Source organism: Nerophis ophidion, linkage group LG27 (assembly GCF_033978795.1).
Source record: "Nerophis ophidion isolate RoL-2023_Sa linkage group LG27, RoL_Noph_v1.0, whole genome shotgun sequence".
NCBI classification, from domain to species: Eukaryota; Metazoa; Chordata; class Actinopteri; order Syngnathiformes; family Syngnathidae; genus Nerophis; species Nerophis ophidion.
The window spans coordinates 14,976,171-14,996,430 of record NC_084637.1 but is presented as its reverse complement, the minus strand read 5'-3'; the positions used below and the strand labels follow the sequence as shown (position 1 = coordinate 14,996,430).

The 20,260-nt window shown below is 43.1% G+C and overlaps 1 long non-coding RNA gene across 2 annotated transcripts in view; it reads right to left on the bottom strand.

The window, feature by feature from the left end:
* The window catches only part of LOC133544236 (uncharacterized), a 204,018-nt gene that overhangs the window by 133,582 nt on the left and 50,176 nt on the right, over positions 1-20,260 (bottom strand). For both annotated transcript variants that reach the window (XR_009804611.1, XR_009804610.1), the window contains exons 2-4: positions 18,413-18,498; positions 9,887-10,419; positions 653-744 (exon numbers count right to left, since the gene is read on the bottom strand). This is a non-coding gene — a long non-coding RNA (uncharacterized LOC133544236). The remainder of the gene's footprint in view (positions 1-652; positions 745-9,886; positions 10,420-18,412; positions 18,499-20,260) is intronic.

Here is a 20,260-nt window from a genome sequence, read left to right as displayed (position 1 = left end):
CCCTAGGGAGGCGCTGGGGTGGCATCCTGACCAGATGCCCGAAACACCTCATCTGGCTCCACTCGATATGGAGGAGCAGCGGCTTTACTTTGAGCTCCTCCTGGATGACAGAGCTTCTCATCCTAAAGGAGAACCCCACCACCCGGTGGAAGAAACTCATTTCGGCCGCTTGTACCTGGGATTTTGTCCTTTCAGTCATAACCCAAAGCTCATGACCATAGGTGAGGATGGGAATGTACTGTAGATCGACCGGTAAATTGAGAGCTTTGCCTTCCGGCTCAGCTCCTTCTTCACCACAACGGATCGATACAACGTCCGCATTACTGAAAACGCCGCACCGATCCGCATGTCGATCTCACGATCCACTCTTCCCTCACTCGTGAACAAGACTCCGGGGTACTTGAACTCCTCCACTTGGGGCAGGGTCTCCTCCCCAAGCCGGAGATGGCACTCCACCCTTTTCCGCGCGAGAACCATGGACTCGGACTTGGAAATGCTGATTCTCATCCCGGTCGCTTCACACTCGGCTGCAAACCGATCCAGATGAAGGAAATTGTTTTATAAAAAAATGTAGACATAAAGCTTTTTTTTTTTTTGTTAAATGAATAACAACAATGTTTTTAAATCACAGGCAGGTAAGTGTCATACTAACCTGGACATGCTACCCTTTCTGTCACAATTCACTTTCCGAGCCTTTTATTCAGTTTCAGCAGGTGCAAGTTGTCTAAGTTCATCAGTCAGATCCTAAAAAAACAAAGAGAGCAAAATTTGTGTATTGACCAGAACTAAATGCTAAACATTAGCCAAGCATTTGCTTAAATTTACCCTCCTTTTACCAACAAGCTACTGGCTGAAATGGTCAATTTTCAATTGATGCTATTTGTTTCATACAACGCAGCACAACATATATGCTTGTTGAATGGCCTGAGAGTATTAATGACACATCACGCAAGTTAGCAGGCGCCGTCAGCAGGCTAAACAATGGCAGCGACAATATCTTTGCAAACTTATCTTAGCCAAACTGTTAAACTTAACACATAAAAAATAAAAAAGCAATATCATGCAAGTACATTTATAAAACGGGAGAACATCCGCACCCTAACACAACATAAACACAACAGAACAAATGCCCAGAAACCCTTGCAGCACTAACTCTTCCGGAACTCTACAGTATACACCCCCACCACCCCCCGCCTCCCTCCAACCCTGCCCACCTCGACCTCCTCATGCTCTCTCCGGGAGAGCAAGTACCAAATTCCAAGCTGCTGTTTTGAGGCATGTTAAAAAAAAAAAAATGCACTTTGTGACTTCAATAATAAATATGGCAGTGCCATGTTGGCATTTTTTCCATAACTTGAGATGATTTACTTTGGAAAACCTTGTTACATTTTTTAATGCATCCAGCGGGGCTTCACAACAAAATTAGGCATAATAATGTGTTAATTCCACGACTGTATATTTCGGTATCGGTTGATATCGGAATCAGTAATTAAAAGTTGGACAATATCAGAATATCGGATATCGGCAAAAAAGCCATTATCGGACATCTCTACACCACATGATTCAATTTGATTCTTAGGGGTAACAAATTGATTCTTGATTAAAAATCAATACCTTTTTAATATCATTGGATGTCAGTTCTATGATTAACTACATTCTTCCATTAAATAGATAAACAGTTCTGATCAATTTCTATATCACTTAAAAGAAAACTGGTTTTGTTTAATGAAATGCTTCAAATTTGTATTTGACTTGAATAAAGTCAAACACAAATAAGGCAACAACAGAAGTATGGAACATATTTTCTAAAGTAAAACTGCTGTAAATATGAACATTGACATCAACAATGAGATTTGCCCGAATGGCTGCACAGGACAGATTTTGAATCAATTAAGAATTGTTACAAATAAGAATCACGGTTAATCTGATAACCCATTTTTTTTTGACACTTTTATTCACAATATTTTGGCATGCTGTTTTAAAAATGTGGAGCTGCAAACGCATACTTGCCAACCCTCCCGGATTTTCCGGGAGACTCACGAAATTCAGCGCCTCTCCCGAATACCTCTCGGAAGAAATGTTCTTCCGAAAATCTCCCAAAATTCAGCAAAACTGGAGGACACGCCCCCTCCAGCTCCATGCGGACCTGAGTGGGGACAGCCTGTTATCAAGTCCGCTTTCCCACTATATAAACAGCTTGCCTGCCCAATCACTTTACAACATCTATGGATTTTAATAAAAAAACACACACACTAGGAGACGAAGCAGAAGAATGAGGAAGTTACAGCCATGGCGACGCAATCTGTAATAGAGTGATTCTATGTTGTCTGTCGCCATCTCCTGGTGAATGTTGGCTATAGCGTTATGGGGTTTCTTTTTGATTGACCAACTATTTAGGTGGTGTTGCGCACCTGATGGCAAGTGACTCTCGCCAGTACGCAAATGGAAGAACAAAGGTTACTCAAATAGTGAAAGGTAAGTGTTGTTTTTTTTAGTAACCAGCAAGCACAGTACAGTTAGTAGAACAACTGTGTTTTTATTACTGTGTATTTGATAGGTGCCGCCTGAAATTCAACTGTTTATTTTATTTATATATGTAATAAAATTAAAATATATATAGCTAGAATTCACTGAAAGTCAAATATTTCATACATATACAGTATATATATAAATATATGTATATATATTTATGTGAAATATATATGAAATACTCGAGTTGGTGAAATGTAGATGTGAATATACTCCTCTCCCCTTAACCAAGGCCCGCCCCAACCATGCCCCAGACCACGCCTCCGCTCCACCCCCCACCTCCCAAAATCGGAGGTCTAAAGGTTGGCAAGGATGTGCAAACGGCACCTTTAACCTCAGAGGATTTTACTTTAGAGGCATAAATCTCAAAAATGATTCCCGAGCGCGGCTACCGCTGCTGCTCACGGCTCAGGAACAAAGGGATGGGTCGAATGCAGAGGGTAACTTCACCACACCTAGTGTGTGTGTGACTATCAGTGGTACTTTACCTTTTTTAAATTCTAAATAAATGAAGTCCAACAAGCTCGTGTCTGTTCCAAGCGCTGTACAAATGTGACTGAAGGCAGATTTCCGGGGGCCTGTTTACAGACACAAGTGTAATAGACCCCTGTGTCATTAGCCAAGCCACTGAGCTGACTAATAATATGACTTACACGAGGTGGGCCGAACCAGCCGGCACCACTTAGCTTTCCCCCTGCAAACATCTGACAAAGCCGCTGTCATTCAGAGCCGTGCAGCACGGAGGTCACGTCAACCGGGCTTTTTCCCCCACCACATTCACATGGTCCTGAGGCACATCGAGACGTCGGGTGAGATTGACTGACGGCTACATATGAATGGTTTGAAAACTCCGAACCCAGTTTTTCTAATTGACTCCCTGCGGAGTTGTGCCGCACGCGCTGGCAACATTAGCTCGTGCGAGGCGAGGACAAAAAAAAAAAAGACACATCCTGCTCTGGACTTTTAAAGGCCTACTGAAACCCACTACTACCGACCACGCAGTCTGATAGTTTATATATCAATGATCAATCAATCAATCAATCAATGTTTATTTATATAGTCCTAAATCACAAATGTCTCAAAGGACTGCACAAACCACTACGACTACGACATCCTCAGAAGAACCCACATAAGGGCAAGGAGAACTCACACCCAGTGGGATGCCGGTGACAATGATGACTATGAGAACCTTGGAGAGGACCTCATATGTGGGCAACCTTCCCCCTCCCCCCCCAGGGGACCGAAAGCAATGGATGTCGAGCGGGTCTAACATAATATTGTTAAAGTTCAATCCATAGTAGCTCCAACACAGCCGCGTCAGTTCAGTTCAAAGCGGATCCAAGACAGCAGCGAGAGTCCCGTCCACAGGAAACCATCCCAAACGGAGTCGTATCAGCAGCGTAGAGATGTCCCCAACCGATACACAGGCGAGCGGTCCATCCTGGGTCCCGACTCTGGACAGCCAGTACTTCATCCATGGTCATCGGACCGGACCCCCTCCACAAGGGAGGGGGGGACAGAGGTGAAAAAGAAAAGAAGCGGCAGATCAACTGGTCTAAAAAGGAGGTCTATTTAAAGGCTAGAGTATACAAATTAGTTTTAAGGTGGGACTTAAATGCTTCTACTGAGGTAGCATCTCGAACTGTTATCGGGAGGGCATTCCAGAGTACTGGAGCCCGGACGGAAAACGCTCTATAGCCCGCAGACTTTTTTTGGGCTTTAGGAATCACTAATAAGCCGGAGTCCTTTGAACGCAGATTTCTTGCCGGGACATATGGTACAATACAATCGGCAAGATAGGCTGGAGCTAGACCGTGTAGTATTTTATACGTAAGTAGTAAAACCTTAAAGTCACATCTTAAGTGCACAGGAAGCCAGTGCAGGTGAGCCAGTACAGGCGTAATGTGATCAAACTTTCTTGTTCTTGTCAAAAGTCTAGCAGCCGCATTTTGTACCAACTGTAATCTTTTAATGCTAGACATGGGGAGACCCAGAAATATTACGTTACAGTAATCGAGACGAGACGTAACAAACGCATGGATAATGATCTCAGCGTCGTTAGTGGACAAAATGGAGCGAATTTTAGCGATATTACGGAGATTAAATATTAACATTGCAACACATGTCAATACGGCCGGTTTAGTTCACTAAATTACAATTTCAAATTTCCTGCGGAGTTTCTTGTTGAAAACGTCGTGGAATGATGACGCGTGTTTGTGACGTCCCGGGTTGTAGCCCAGCACCACACACTCCTAAAAGTCGTCTCTTTTCATCGCATAATTACACAGTAATTTGGACATCTCTGTTGCTGAATCTTTTGCAATTTGTTCAATTAATAATGGAGACTATAAAGAATAATGCTGATGGTGGAAAGCGGTGTATTGCAGCTGCCTTTAGCACAGAAACACAGCCGGTGTTTCTTTGTTGTGAAGCTTTAACACAGAGCGGTCAAGCGAACATGTTTCTCTACATCAACCAGCAAGTTTTTTTATGGGAAAATTGTGATGTTAAGTCGGCTCTTACCGGAGACTTCAGTGGATTATGGGACCTCCTCCTGTAGCTGTCAAAAAGGCAGCTGTGATCTTGGCTCCTCCGCTTCTCTCAGAGACACTGGCGTTCACCGCAGCCATCCGACTTTCAGGTATGACATTACAATCTCACTAAAACACTATTAGCGGTATAGCTCGGTTGGTAGAGTGGCTGCGCCAGCAATTTGAGGGTTGCAGGTTCGATTCCCGCTTCCGCTATCCTAGTCACTGCCGTTGTGTCCTTGGGCAAGACACTTTACCCACGTGTAACTTCGATATTGGGTGTCACTATGTAAAGTGCTTTGAGTCATTAGAGAAAAGCGCTATCCATCCATTTTCTACCGCTTATTCCCTTTTCGGGTCGCGGGGGGCGCCTGCGCCTATCTCAGCTACAATCGGGCGGAAGGCGGGGTACACCCTGGACAAGAAAAGCGCTATATAAATATAATTCACTTCACTTCACTTTACTATTAAAACAATAAGCAGATAAGGGATCTTCCAGAATTATACTAGTAAATGTGTCTAATTACATCTGAAACGGTCCCACTGCCGCCGCCTACCTACCTTTTCTTTTTCTTTTTTTTGTGCTTCACTCTAACTTTCCTCATCCACAAATATTTCAGCCTCGCTCAAATTAATGGGGAAATTGTCGCTTTCTCGGTCCGAATAACTCTTGCTGCTGGAGGCTATGATTATAAACAATGTGAGGATGTGAGGAGCCCTACAACCAGTGACGTCACACACACATCGTCTGCTACTTCCGGTACAGGCAAGGCTTTTTTATTGGCGACAAAAAGTTGCAAACTTTATTGTTGATGTTCTCTACTAAATTATTTCAGTAAAAATATGGAAATATCGCAACATAATCAAGTATGACACATAGAATGTACCTGCTATCCCTGTTTAAATAAGAAAATCTAATTTCAGTAGGCCTTTAAACACTCAAAAGCTTGGCTGCAAGACGGCATGATGAAAAACGGCTTTCTGTCATTTTCCAACCGCTGGCCCGCTTCCGGACTGAAATGCAACAGGTCGCCGCACTTATCACAGGCATCCAGCAGCCAGGTGCATGTCACGCGATAACATTCGCAGCAGCAACAAACAACAGTGAAGATGAAAAGCTTCCTGGTAAAAAGGCAACACTATATTGCGTATTGTTCATAAAAGATACTTTTTTTCTAGTATTTCGGTGCTTCGCATACCCTTAACAGTGTATTGTAAAGCAAGAGTAAAAGTCAATATATTCTAGATAAGCGCTACCCAAAAGTGGAGCCTGGAGGCCAAATTTTTTTGGGCTTCCCAAAGTTTATGTGACACGGGTTTCGTTCTCCCATGGATGCAGACGGGCTTCGGACACAGCGTGCGGGTAGGAAATTATTTATTTAAGAATAAAACAGACTTTGCCAAAAACCAAAAGAGCTAGCATGGGAGCTAAAAAACACAAAAGGGCCTTAGCATGGAAGCTAGGATAAACAGAACCGAGACCAAACGTCGTCACTTGTTGCGTATGGCAAATTAGGAAGCAAGACTGAATGAACGAAGAAGGCCGGTTTAAATAAAGACAGCAATCACAAGAGAGTTGGCACGTTCGGAACAGGCGGCAGGTAAAAATAATGAGTAACTATAGAAACCAAACTGAGAGGTGCACAAACAAGAGCCGAAGGAGTCCAAAATTAACAGAAAACACAAAAAGACTCAAAAATCTAAATCAAAATATGATCCGGGCAGCGGATCATAACAGTTTATACATATTCACACACTTTTTGATTTTTGTTCCACGGACCGCATTTAATACTCTTGGGTGTACGAACCATGTCTAAGTGTACGAACTTTTCATCCACACATTGTGACTCGCAGGTGGAGTTACATACCAGCTAAAGCTCCCACGTATAGTAAGTAAGTAACACTTTAGTATGGGAACATATTCACCATTAATTAGTTGCTTATTAACAGGTTAGGGTTAGCGTTGGGGTTAGGGTTGAGGGAGATCTTGGGATTAGGGTTAGGGTTAGAGCAGTGGTTCTCAACCTTTTTTCAGTGATGTACCCCCTGCGAACATTTTTTTAATTCAAGTACCCCCGTAATCAGGGCAAAGCATCTTTGGTTGAAAAAAAGAGATACAGAAGTAAAATACAGCACTATGTCATCAGTTTCTGATTTATTAAATTGTATAACAGTGCAAAATATTGCTCATTTGTAGTGGTCTTTCTTGAACTATTTGAAAAAATATATATATAAAAATAGCGAAAAAATTTGTTGAAAAATAAACAAGTGATTCAATTATAAAAAGAGATGTCTACACATTGAAGTAATCATCAACTTAAAGTGCCCTCTTTGGGGATTGTAATAGAAATCCATCTTTATTCATGAACTTAATTGTAAACATTTCTTCACAAAAAAAGAAATCTTTCACATCAATATTTATGTAACATGTCTACAAAAAATCTAGCTGTCAACACTAAATATTGCACTGTTGCATTTCTTTTCACAGTTTATGAACTTACATTCATATTTTGTTGAAATATTATTCAATAAATATATTTATAAAGGATTTTTGAATTGTTGCTATTTTTAAAATATTTTCAAAAAATTTCACGTACCCCTTGGCATACCTTCAAGTAACCCTAGGGCAGGGGTCGGCAACCCGCGGCTCTTTGATTACTCTGATGTGGCTCAGCTGCTAAATTGCCGACCCCAACGACTATACCGTGAGGTTTACGGATATTAGTACCTCTCTCAGAAATCACCCGGGGATAACGTTCTCCAATTTTCACCTGGACTACAATACTGAGGGTGTGCAGTGATGGCAATGTGTTTAACCTCCTCTACATGTCGTCGCGCTCGCTTTTAGATCACGCAATCTGCGTGTCGACTGGTCATTTTATGCTCAGCCTCCGTTCACCCACAAAAGCAACTGCAACGCATACTTAGTCAACAGCTATACAGGTTACACTGAGGGTTGTAATATAAACAACTTTAACACTCTTACTAATATGCGCCACACTGTGAACCCACACCAAACAAGAATGACAAACACATGTTGGGAGAACATTGGCACTGTAACACAACATAAACACAAAAGAACAAATACCCAGAATCCCATGCATCCCTACTCTTCCGGGCTACATTAGCACCAAACCCCGCCCCTCCAACCCCGCCCACCTCAACCGACGCACAAAGGGGGTGGGGGGATTTGGTGCTAGCGTGGTGTATAATGTAGCCCGGAAGAGTGGGATGCCTGAGACGAGGAATAGCTAAACATGCTTCACTACACATTGTAGCTCACCAACATCAAAATGTAAACAAATGCCATTAGTGGATCAACACCTAACATCCACTGTAATGATATCAAGTACAGGCACATATCTAGTCGATACTACTATGATTATGTTGATATTTTTTGGCATCACAACATCTTCTTTCGTCCTTGAAAAATATATGTTTATTAACTCAGGAAATATGTCCCTGGACACGCGAGGACTTTGAATATGACCAATGTATGATCCTTAAACTACTTGGTATCAGATTGATACCCACATTTGTGGTATCATCCAAAACTAACGCAAAGTATCAAACAACAGAATAATAAAATATTTTTTACATTTTAACTGAAGTGTAGACAGAACATGTTAAAAGAGAAAGTAAGCAGATATTAACAGTAAATGAAAAAGTAGATGAATAATTACTTTTCTACCACTTGTCCTTCGTAATGTTGACAAAATAATAGAATGATAAATGATACAATATGTTACTGCATACGTCAGCAGACTAATTAGGAGCCTTTGTTTGTTAACTTACTATTGAAAGACAAGTTATCTAGTATGTTCACTACTATATTTAAGGACTTAACTGCAATAAGAAACATGTTTAATGTATCCTAAGATTTTTTGTTAAAATAAAGCCAATAATGCAATTTTTTGTGTGGTCCGCTTTATTTAGAAAGGTCCCGAAAGGTACCAAAAAGTATCGAAATATTTTAGTACCGGTGTCGGTATTAAAATAGTGGTATCGTTACAACACTACGACAGGATCTAATTCAACAAGTTCTCAATGTTGTTTTAATGTCTTGTGCCTGCTGGGATTTTGCTCTCTTAAACTGTTTTGTCTGCAAATCAAAAATTTTACAGAGGACCGGGTTTGTCAGGACTCACCGCAGTCAGACACAAAGCCCTCTGTGTCACCGCGGTCGTCTAGTTGGCCGCATCCTGCTGTAGGCACCGGGAATTGGACGCGCGCGCTGCTTCGCCCCTAAGGGTTTTCTCTCTCTGCTGGTTAAGGTAATGATCCTTCTGCAGGTTCACATACAGAAACTTTGTTGTGACTTTTATTTCCTCAATTTAGCCAAGTCTGATGTGTTGTCGGTGCAGCACCAGCGAAAACGACCTCATTAAAATTTCCAACCTCTACAGTGTTTGTTTATCAAAGTGGTTGAGCCTTTTTTGACATAGAAAAAGTTGCAAATCAGGTCTGTTTTTGTTCAATCTGATGAAAGACAGTATTCTTTTTATCATTAATTATTAAATACTTTGTCGAAGACAGCTGTAGTGATTTTTAAAGGGGGATTAATATGCAAAACCAACTTTTCTTACCCATTGGTACCTGCTGTTATGTGTTTGGGATCTGCAGAGTCATAGGAAACGAGAAGCGCGACTGCAAGGGTAAACCATCAGGAATCAACTGGGGTCGCGTTAATACACTGGAGAGCTTAAGTATTTAGGAGAAAATGAGTATCAGATGTGTGACCCATAAACCAGGCACTACAACAAAAAGCAGACAGGCGGATCATGACAGTACCCCCCAATCTATAAAGAAATCTTCTGGTGGCCTACCTGGTTTCTCAAAGATGCAGAGAGTGGAAGTCACGCAGAAGAGATGGATTGAGGGCACAGGAGCTGGAGACCCATGAGCAATCAATAGGACCGTAGCCTTCCAAGTCAAGTAGATACTGAACTCCCCTGGTTGACCTTCTGGAGTCCAAAATGGTCTTCACAGTGTTCTCTGGGTGACCAACCAAAAGAGGAGGATGAGCGGACTGGTGGAAACTGGCTTGTGGTTGGAGATGTGGACCACCAGATGTCACTTCTTGGATGGAGGCAGCTGGAGTTCAACCGCCGCAGGGTTGATGATCCTGGTGATCTTGAAGGGCTGTATGAACCTGGGAGAAGCAAGCCAATGGTAAGTCCCGAGACGACAGCTATATCTCTCGTCCAGGTTGATAAGTAGGGGCTTGTATCTTGTGGTGATCCACCAGCCTAAAGTTCCGGGCAGCCTTCCGCTCTTGTATCCCGCCACACCTGATGAGCTCGGCAGATGTGCTGGTGGACGTATGTGATTGCAAACTCCGACTCCTAACCGTCAGCAGCTTTAAAAAGAGAGACAACAGATTTGTTCATTGATTTACCAATAGTTTTCCATATTATTTTTTCATCTTTTTCTGAAATACATTAATTAATCAACAAGACACTGTCATGACTTTCATCTACCTTTACGTAAAGCGTCAACCTCTCCCTGGAATAGACTGCCACCAGCTCTTCAATCTACTTAGAAATAGACTTAGCTCCTCCCGTTCCTGTTGGAACATTGGGCGACGAGTCCCCCCCATTTGTTCAGGTCACTGGCGACCCTTCTTGCTCCATGCCAGCTGACTCCCATCTCTCTCAGGTCTTCCTTGGCTGTTTGTCTCCACGTCTTCTTTGGCCGTCCTCTCTTCCTCTTTCCGCCTTCTTGCACCGGTCCATTGCTACACTTGCCGGTCTCTCTCTTGGCAGTCGGAGTACGTGTCCAGCCATTCTCCTTCTCCGGTTAGAGACTATGTCAGACAATGGTGCTACCCCTGCCCTTTTCATCACCTCTTCATTGGTAATGTGGGCTCTCCATGAGATCCTCAAGATCAGGGGTGCCCATTACGTCGATCGCGAGCTACCAGTCCACCGCGGGGGGTGTGTCAGTCGATCTCGAGCCAGGCTTTTAAAAAAAATAGACCTAAAAATTAGTGATCATCAATCTTCACCAAGACGTCACTTAAATGACATTCATGGTACCGGAGGGTCTTGTGAGATGACGCTGGCTGCTGCAAGATCATTATTATTAAAAATGACCGAGAGGAAGGTGAGAAACACTTTTTATTTCAACAGACTGTCGCGCCGTACCTTCCGTCAAAACTCTAAAGGCCGACTGCACATTTCCTATCTTCACAATAAAAGCTCTGCTTCATGCTGCCTGCGCTAACTAAATACAGAGTCTCGGAAAACTGTCGTGCACAAGCGATCCCTCAGAAAGCTGGCGTGCACATCACTTGTGCACGCCAGCTTTCCGAGTCTCTTATTTTGTTAGCGCAGGCAGCATGAAGCAGGGCTTTTATTGTGAAGATAGGAAATGTGCAGTCGGCCTTTAGAGTTTTGACGGAAGGGACGGCTCGAAAGTCTGTTGAAATAAAAAGTGTTTCTCACCTTCCTCTCTGTCATTTTTTCATAATAATGAACAGGCAGCAGCCAGCATCATCTCACAAGACCCTCGGGTGCCGTGAATGTCAATCAAGCAAGCTACGGAATTTGCCGCCAATGTTTTTCTTGTAAAGTGTATGGAAGCTGGATGAATTATATGCCAAAAACCAACCACTTTCATGTGGTATTGTACAGAAAGGACAACTTTTTTTCTCCTCCATTTGAAAATGTGGGCGTTATCATCATTACTGTCTGATTCCAATCAATGCAAGTCATCAGAATCAGGTAATACACCAACTTATATTCTTGTCTTCGTGAAAGAAAGACATCTATATGCGTTACACATGCTTGTATTATCATTAAACACATTTAACTTGTTTAGAAAAATGTCTCTTTCATAAATAAATAAATATAAATGATATATATAAATGAGGTAGATCCCCTCGAGTTGGTCAATTGAAAAGTAGCTCGCCTGCAGAAAAAGTGTGGGCACCCCTGCTCAAGATGTATCTTAGGCACCGTCGGTGGAAGACATCCAGCTTGTTAGTAATGCTAGATGTCTTCATCCAGGTCTCACAGGCATAGATCACTGTAGGGATGACCACTGACATATAAAGGCGCAGTTTTGTGGACGTCCTGATAGATTTTGATGACCAGATGTTCCGGAGGCGTTGGAAGACTCCTGCGGCTTTTCCGATTCTGGTCTGTACATCCTTTTTTGCGTCTCCAGTGTTTGAGATGTTGCTTCCAAGATACGTGGAAGCAACATGTGGAAGCATGATGTCACACAAGATATTTCAATAACTGTCAAATAAAAATAAGCTGCATAGTAGGTTCCTGCGGACGTTGTCTCCTTCAGTTGTTGACTTTTTTTTTTTCATACTGCGTTGATCTGGAAATAGTTGCTTCGGCATTTTGTTGGTGTGGCACCGACCGCAGATGTTGACATGCAATTTCAAGCACGCTTCATTCTCTAGCGGGCGACTTTTCAAATGATGCTACAAATTAGCAGTGCTGTTACTTTTTGAAACAGCGCTTTTGCCGCACAAATGTTGAACATATTTCCGCTTGAAGCCAAACCACCGCCAGACGATGGATCCCATGCTGTTTTTCTTGGTAATTATTTATTCCTCCATTTGTTACCAGATTGGCGCCTTCTCTCTCTCGTATTACAACCCGCACCACTCCCCTAGCATCACAGTGGATGTTACCATGTCGCTACCTCTCTGCCTGTCCCGTTGCACACGTGACAGGATCTGACGTGTGTAAGAAGGTGCGCTTGGTTTACGTCTCTGTGAAAAGGAGAGACAAGAAAGAGTGGGAAGAGCCTGCAGTGTAATGCCCGCTGCTAAAAGCAACTGTGTGAGAACGTATACTCTAATATCACGATATAGTCATTTTCTATATCGCAATATATCGAGTATATCCATATATCGCCCAGCCCTTGTTCAAAGTGTATACACTTTTTACTGTGTACCGTATTTTTCGGACTATAACTCGCAGTTCTTTTCATAGTTTGGACGGGGGTGCGACTTATACTCAGGAGCGACTTATGTGTGAAATTATTAACACATTACCGTAAAATATCAAATAATATTATTTAGCTCATTCACGTAAGAGACAAGTCGTATAAGATTTCATGGGATTCATTGATTAGGAGTGACAGATTGTTTGGTAAACGTATAGCATGTTCTATATGTTATAGTTATTTGAATGACTCTTACCATAATATGTTACGTTAACATACCAGGCACCTTCTCAGTTGGTTATTTATGCGTCATATAACGTACATTTATTCAGCCTGTTGTTCACTATTCTTTATTTATTTTAAAGGCCTACTGAAATGAGATTTTCTTAAACAGGGATAGCAGGTCCATTCTATGTGTCTTACTTGATCATTTCACAATATAGCCATATTTTTGCTGAAAGGATTTAGTAAAGAACATCGACGATAAAATTCTCAACTTTTGGTGCTGATAAAAAAGCCTTGCCTGTACCGGAAGTAGCAGACGGTGTGCGCGTGATGTCACGGGTTGTGGAGCTCCTCACATCTGAACATTGTTTACAATCATGGCTAACAGCAGCGAGAGCGATTTGGACCGAGAAAGCGACGATTTCCCCATTAATTTGAGTGAGAAAGAAAGATTTGTGGATGAGGAAAGTGAGAGTGAAGGACTAAAAAAAAAAAAAAAAAAGGACAAGGGGGCAGTGGGAGCGATTCAGATAGGGAATATGCTGTGAGAGGCGCCGTGGCAGCCGTGGGGGTAGCAGGACCACTCGGCCAGGTCCAACCGCAACAAGGGATAGAGCCATACCGCTTTTAAAACAACGCTGACGGCGACGGTCAGGAGGACGCTGCTGATATTGATGCTGGAGTAGCACACAACAAAGATCTCCTTCAGAATACAGAATGGTAAAATGTTTTTTATTAATACACATAATACACTGTACTTTGTGTGTGTGGTCCAATCCAGCCATGTTCGCTTGACATCTCTGTTCCATAGAAAAGCTTGACTGTCATCTTTCGGGAATGTAAACAATGAAACACCGGCTGTGTTTGTGTTGCTATAGCCGGCCGCAATACTCCGCTTCCCACCTACAGCTTTCTTCTTTGATGTCTCCATTGTTCATTGAACAAATTGCAAAAGATTAACCAACACAGTGTCCCGAATACTGTGGAATTTTGCAATGAAAACAGACGATTAATTGCTGGCCACGATGCTGGAACAAAATGTATTCTACAATCCGTGACGTCACGCGCACACGTCATCATACCGAGACGTTTCCAGCAGGATATTTCGCCGCGAAATTTAAAATTGCAATTTAGTAAACCGTATTAGCATGTGTTGGAATGTTAATATTTCATCATTGATATATAAACTGCGTGGCCAGTAGTAGTGGGTTTCAGTAGGCCTTTAAATTGCCTTTCAAATGTCTATTCTTGGTGTTGGGTTTTATCAAATACATTTCCCCAAAAAATGCGACTTATACTCCAGTGGGACTTACATATGTTTTTTTTCCTTCTTTATTGTGCATTTTCAGCAGGTGCGATTTATACTCCGGCTTATACTCTGATAATTGCAGTATATTGTTTCTTATGGAGGAGTGAGTTTATCATCCAAACTTTTCTTTTTACAATGAAGTTTGCATATGGAAGTTTCACTGTGTGCACAGTGCAGTACAGGACCTCAAAGCACTGATGATTGGAGTAGTTCTGGAGTCGGGAAATGTACTCTAAATGGGCCGCGGGCAACGTTTGTGCCCTGGTGCCAAAGGAGACTGAGAGCTGGACGGGAAATCCCTGCATGGCTTGTCTGGCCCTGGTGAGATTACAAGCAGTGAAATTTCCACTGTAATAGAACACAGAAAGGCTTAGCCACCACTTGGGTCTCTCCCTGGCTCTGATCACTACCAAAGTCCAAAAATAAATAACTTTGTCTCTCTTTGCTGGGAGATAAAAAAAGGTAAAGCACATTCAAATACCAGCAAAGACACAAAGCTGGGGGAAAAAAAGCAGTAATGAGAGGTAGGGACTTGAGTAGGCTTTGTTTGAACATCAGCATGAAACACTTCATGTTCAAAGCTGGCTTATTAGCAGACTGATGAGCTGACAGTTTGCGTGCAAGAAAATGCAAAATGATTACAGAGGCCGCCTGCTTTTTTTTGTTGTCAGTTTCAAAACGAGCCCGTGCATACTCCTGCAGTGGCTAATTACGTTTTGTGTTGTTGTTAAATGATGAAAGCAGATGTGTGTTGACTATTTTGATACAACAAAGTTTGTGCAGTGTTTAATTTGCTTCTGTCTTTGAAGAGTATTGCATCAAGCGGATCTACAGGTTGAAGGGGAAATGATCTCTCTCTTGAAAAAAAAAAAGTGATTACAGCCAAGTATCACCTGTCTGATGTGTTGCTATGGCGACTGCATTTCATCTCACACACACACCCCGGCATGCACGCACGCAAGCACACACACACACACACACACACACACGCACACACACACACACACACACACACACACACACACACACACACAACCCGGCATGCACACAAGCACCCACACACAGTTCAGAAAAGCTCACAGAGTGAGATTCTCTTGAACGCGACTGCGAGGGAAAAAAATACTGGAATTGAACATGAGCAAGTCCGTTATCAGAAATACCATATTAAAGGGCCCCTGCAATACTGGCTCCATTTGTACTAATTTCATAGTTCTGGACCTGAAAATTATGTACTGTATTTTACAGAACATAAGTCGCAGTTTTTTTCATAGTTTGTTTGGGGGTGCGACTTATACTCAGGAGCGACTTGTGTGTGAAATTATTAACACAATACCGTTGTGGAGAGACGGAGCCGACGAGCCGACAGCACGCTCGGACAAACGGTGGTCCGAGGAGGCGGAGTATGCAACGAAGCAGAGAGGCGGGGCGCACTCGGAGCGACGCTGCAACCAGCCGAGTCAGGTGCGTAAACTACACACCTGCTCTCAATCCCATCATCTTCTCCTGCAGCATAAAAGGGGAGAGGGAGGAGCAGTCGTGGCAGAAGTAGGTGAGGAAACCACGGCGAACGACGATCACGAACACGACGAGAGCGACCCAGAGCGAGATGCCACCCCGCGGAAGACGCAGCCACCGGCCACCGAAAGGTGCGCCGCGACGAGCAGGAAAGGAGAACGTGCTAGAAATTGGCACGATCGACTGGCAAGAAATATTGTTTATTGAAAGAATAAACCAGAGTCAAACCTGTTACGATGCGTCTTGTGTCGATCGGCACTGCAAACCACACGGTGACGGCTGGAGACCTGTCACAACCGTAAAATATCAAATAATATTATTTAGGTCATTCACGTAAGAGACTAGACGTACAAGATTTCATCGGATTCAGCAATTAGGAGTGACAGATTGTTTGGTAAACGTATATGTTATAGTTCTTTGAATGAATCTTACCATAATATGTTAAGTTAACATACTAGGCACCTTCTCAGTTGGTAATTTATGCGTCATATAACGTACACTTATTCAGCTTGTTGTTCACTATTCTTTATTTATTTTAAATTGCCTTTCAAAAGGCTATTCTTGGTGTTGGGTTTTATCAAATAAATTTCCCCAAAAATGCGATTTATACTCCAGTGCGACTTATATATGTTTTTTTTTCCTTCTTTATTATGCATTTTCGGCCGGTGCGACTTCCAGTGGGGCAAAAAAGTATTTAGTCAGCCACCGATTGTGCAAGTTCTTCCACTTAAAAAGATGACAGAGGTCTGTTATTTTCATCATAGGTACACTTCAACTGTGAGAGACAGAATGTGAAAAAATAATATCCAGGAATCCACATTGCAGGAATTTTTAAAGAATTTATTTGTAAATTTTGGTGGAAAATAAGTATTTGGTCAACCATTCAAATTTCTCACTGATGGAAGGAGGTTTTGGTTCAAAATCTCACGATACATGGCCCCATTCATTCTTTCCTTAACACGGATCAATCGTCCTGTCCCCTTAGCAGAAAAACAGCCCCAAAGCATGATGTTTCCACCCCCATGCTTCACAGTAGGTCTGGTGTTCATGGGATGCAACTCAGTATTTTTCTTCCTCCAAACAGGACCAGTTAAGTTTATACCAAAAAGGCTAGTACTTAGCACGAAATCGAGAAGTTCAAGGGCAGCGTGCCGAACGCACGGGAAGCTAAGGTAATACTTAGCCCAGAGACCAGATCTAGAAACATCAACGTGAGTGTTGCTTACCGCAAACAAAGGACCAAGACCGAACGACGGGAGAAGGCAGGCTTAAATAAGGAAGTAATTACCAAACAGGTGTGCGTCCGGAAACAAGTAGCTGGTGGAACAAATGGTAACAGAACAAACAAGGAAGTGCCACCAGGAACTAACGTAAACATTAGCAGAACAATATAACAAAACGGAACAAAACCTGAATATGCTATGATCCGGGCAGCCGATCATAACAACAGCTGTGTTTTTAAACTGAGCAAACTCATTTTGCAAGCCGGATCAAACCTGATCGAGCTGTACGTTCGACACCCCTGGTTTGGAGGAAGTATGACAAAAAGCATTTTTATATTTTTTTGTATAATATATCTCCACAATGCCTCTGCAGTTTGATTTAAATTTTTCTGGACTTATGCCAATCTAAAATATGCATTAGCAGGTACCAATAGGTAAGAAAAGTTGGTTTTGTACATTAGTTTCTTTTAAGTCCCTCGGTGTGACAGCCATGGGAAGAAAGAGCAAATGAAGCGCGGATGTTTACATGCTTTAAAAAAAAAAAACTCTCTAAAAATGAAATCTCCAGCTACCCGACAGCAATTTGCATGTCCAGGTGGTTGTCTCCAACCTGCCCACTCAGGTCCATCTGTCATCTGCTGTGACAAAAGCTGCTGGCTGTAAATAGCAACATGATGACTGACAACATACAATTCAGTCCCATTTACATCCTATGTCTGCGGGAACTTGGAAGGGAGCACTGATTCTTCCTACGGCTTTGAAGTATGCACCATCAGAAAAGGCAAGACGCCAAAAGCTTAAGTCAATAAAATATGTGAAATATTCATCCATATAGTTGGTGCAGGTACATAATTCATAGGCCTCCCACTTATTTCAACGTTTAAATATGAATTATTGAACATTTTTGCTATACGATAACGAGGCGATCTCCCAAGGGTTGTTCCAAACTCTCTATGTTCACATTTTAAACTTATATGTGTCAGTTTTGCTCACTTACATAAAACGCTTTTTGGTTTATTGCTGTGAATTAATCATCCAATTACGCGACAAAGTAAAGAGTTTCCCTTCCCTTGTTTGTTTGTTGTTTTTGTACGTTTCATGTGTTGGCTGGAGAATAAAAGCATGAAGAGGAAGTGGAAATCTGGTTAGAAACTTTAGCAAAATGAGCTCACTGCAGGGTGTTCGCTGTTCCAAAAGTGCTTGTTGACCTCCATCTTGCAGGGTTCGAGCGTGGAAGAAGCTCCTGGGAGAACAGCACCTGAGAATACATGTATTTAATATTTGACTTTCATCTTCCAAGCAAGAAAGTGGGTTAGTGTCTTGTTTTTTTTAAGCCCTTCATTAATTTGTGAACACAGCCAGCCTCAAACAAGAAAGCGGTTGAACACTGACCCGTCTTTGATTTCCCCAAAAGGTATTCATTATCGCAAACATTTACAGATCCCTTGTGTTTTGCAAAGCAGGAGATATTTTTTTCTGCCTGTGTGTGCAGAAAAGCCCACTATGTGTACAGATTCCAAAATGGAGGGAAAACTGATATTATGCAAGCAAATTATGTCCAAGGACAACATCTTGCCCTTTGTCTGAGTTTGTATTCTTGGGACTGCTGTATGCATTTTAATGAAACCATAATACTGCAGAGTGGATCCGAACAACATCTACCAGCTGTTCATGTGCACACTGGTACACAGTGGAACTGTGGCTTGCCAGTTTGACGGAGCTCCATCCATCCATCTTCTTCCGCTTATCCGGGGTTAGGCCGCGGGGGCAGCAGCCTAAGCATTGAAGCACAGACTTCCCTCTCCCCAGCAATTTCGTCCAGCTCCTCCCGCGGTTATTCCGAGGCGTTCCCAGGCCAGCCGGGAGACATAGTCTTCCTAACGTGCCCTGGGTCTTCCCCGTGGCCTCCTACCGGTCGGACGTGCCCGAAACATCTCTCTAGGGAGGCGTTCGGGTGGCATCCTGAGTAGATGCCCGAGCCACCTCATCTCGATGTAGAGGAGTAGCGGCTTTAGTTTGAGCTCCTACTAGATGACATAGCTTCTCACCCTATCTCTAAGGGAGAGCCCCGCCACCCGGCGAGAGAGGCTCATTCCGGCCGCTTGTACCCGTGATCTTGTCCTTTCGGTCATAACTCAAAGCTCGTGAGGATGGGAATGTAGATCGACCGGTAAATTGAGAGCTTTGCCTTCCGGCCCAGCTCCTACTTCACCACAACAGATCGATACAGCGCCAGCATTACTGAAGACGCCGCACCGATCCGTCTGTCGACATCACCATCCACTCTTCCCTCACTCGTGAACAAGACTCTGAGGTACTTGAACTCCTCCACTTGGGGCAAGATTTCCTCCCCAACCCGGAAATGGCACTCCACCCTTTTCCGGGCGGGAAACATGGACTCGGACTTGGACTTGCTTATACCCATCCCAGTCGCTTCACAGTCAGCTGCGAACCGATCGAGTGAGAGCTGAAGATCCTGGCCAGATGAAGCCGTCAGGACCACATCATCTGCAAAAAGCAGATACCTAATCCTTTAGCCACCAAACCAGATACACTCAACGCCTAGAAATTCTGTCCATGAAAGTTATGAACAGAATCGGTGACAAAGGGCAGCCTTGGTGGAGTCCAACCCTCACTGGAAACGTGTTCGACTTACTGCCGGCAATGCGGACCAAGCTCTGACACTGATCGTACGGGGAGCGGAGCAGTCTCTTACCCCATACTCTTTGAGCACTCCCCACAGGACTTCCCGGGGTACACGGTCGAATGCATTCTCCAAGTCCACAAAGCACATGAAGACTGGTTGGGCAAACTCCCATGCACCCTCAAGACACTGCCGAGAGTATAGAGCTGGTGCACAGTTCCACCCCCAGGACGAAAACTACACTGTTCCTCCTGAATCCGAGGTTCAACTATCCGGTGTAGACTCCTCTCGAGTACACCTGAATAGACCTTACCGGGAAGGCTGAGGAGTGTAATCCCACGATAGTTGGAACAGACCCTCTGGTTTCCCTTTTAAA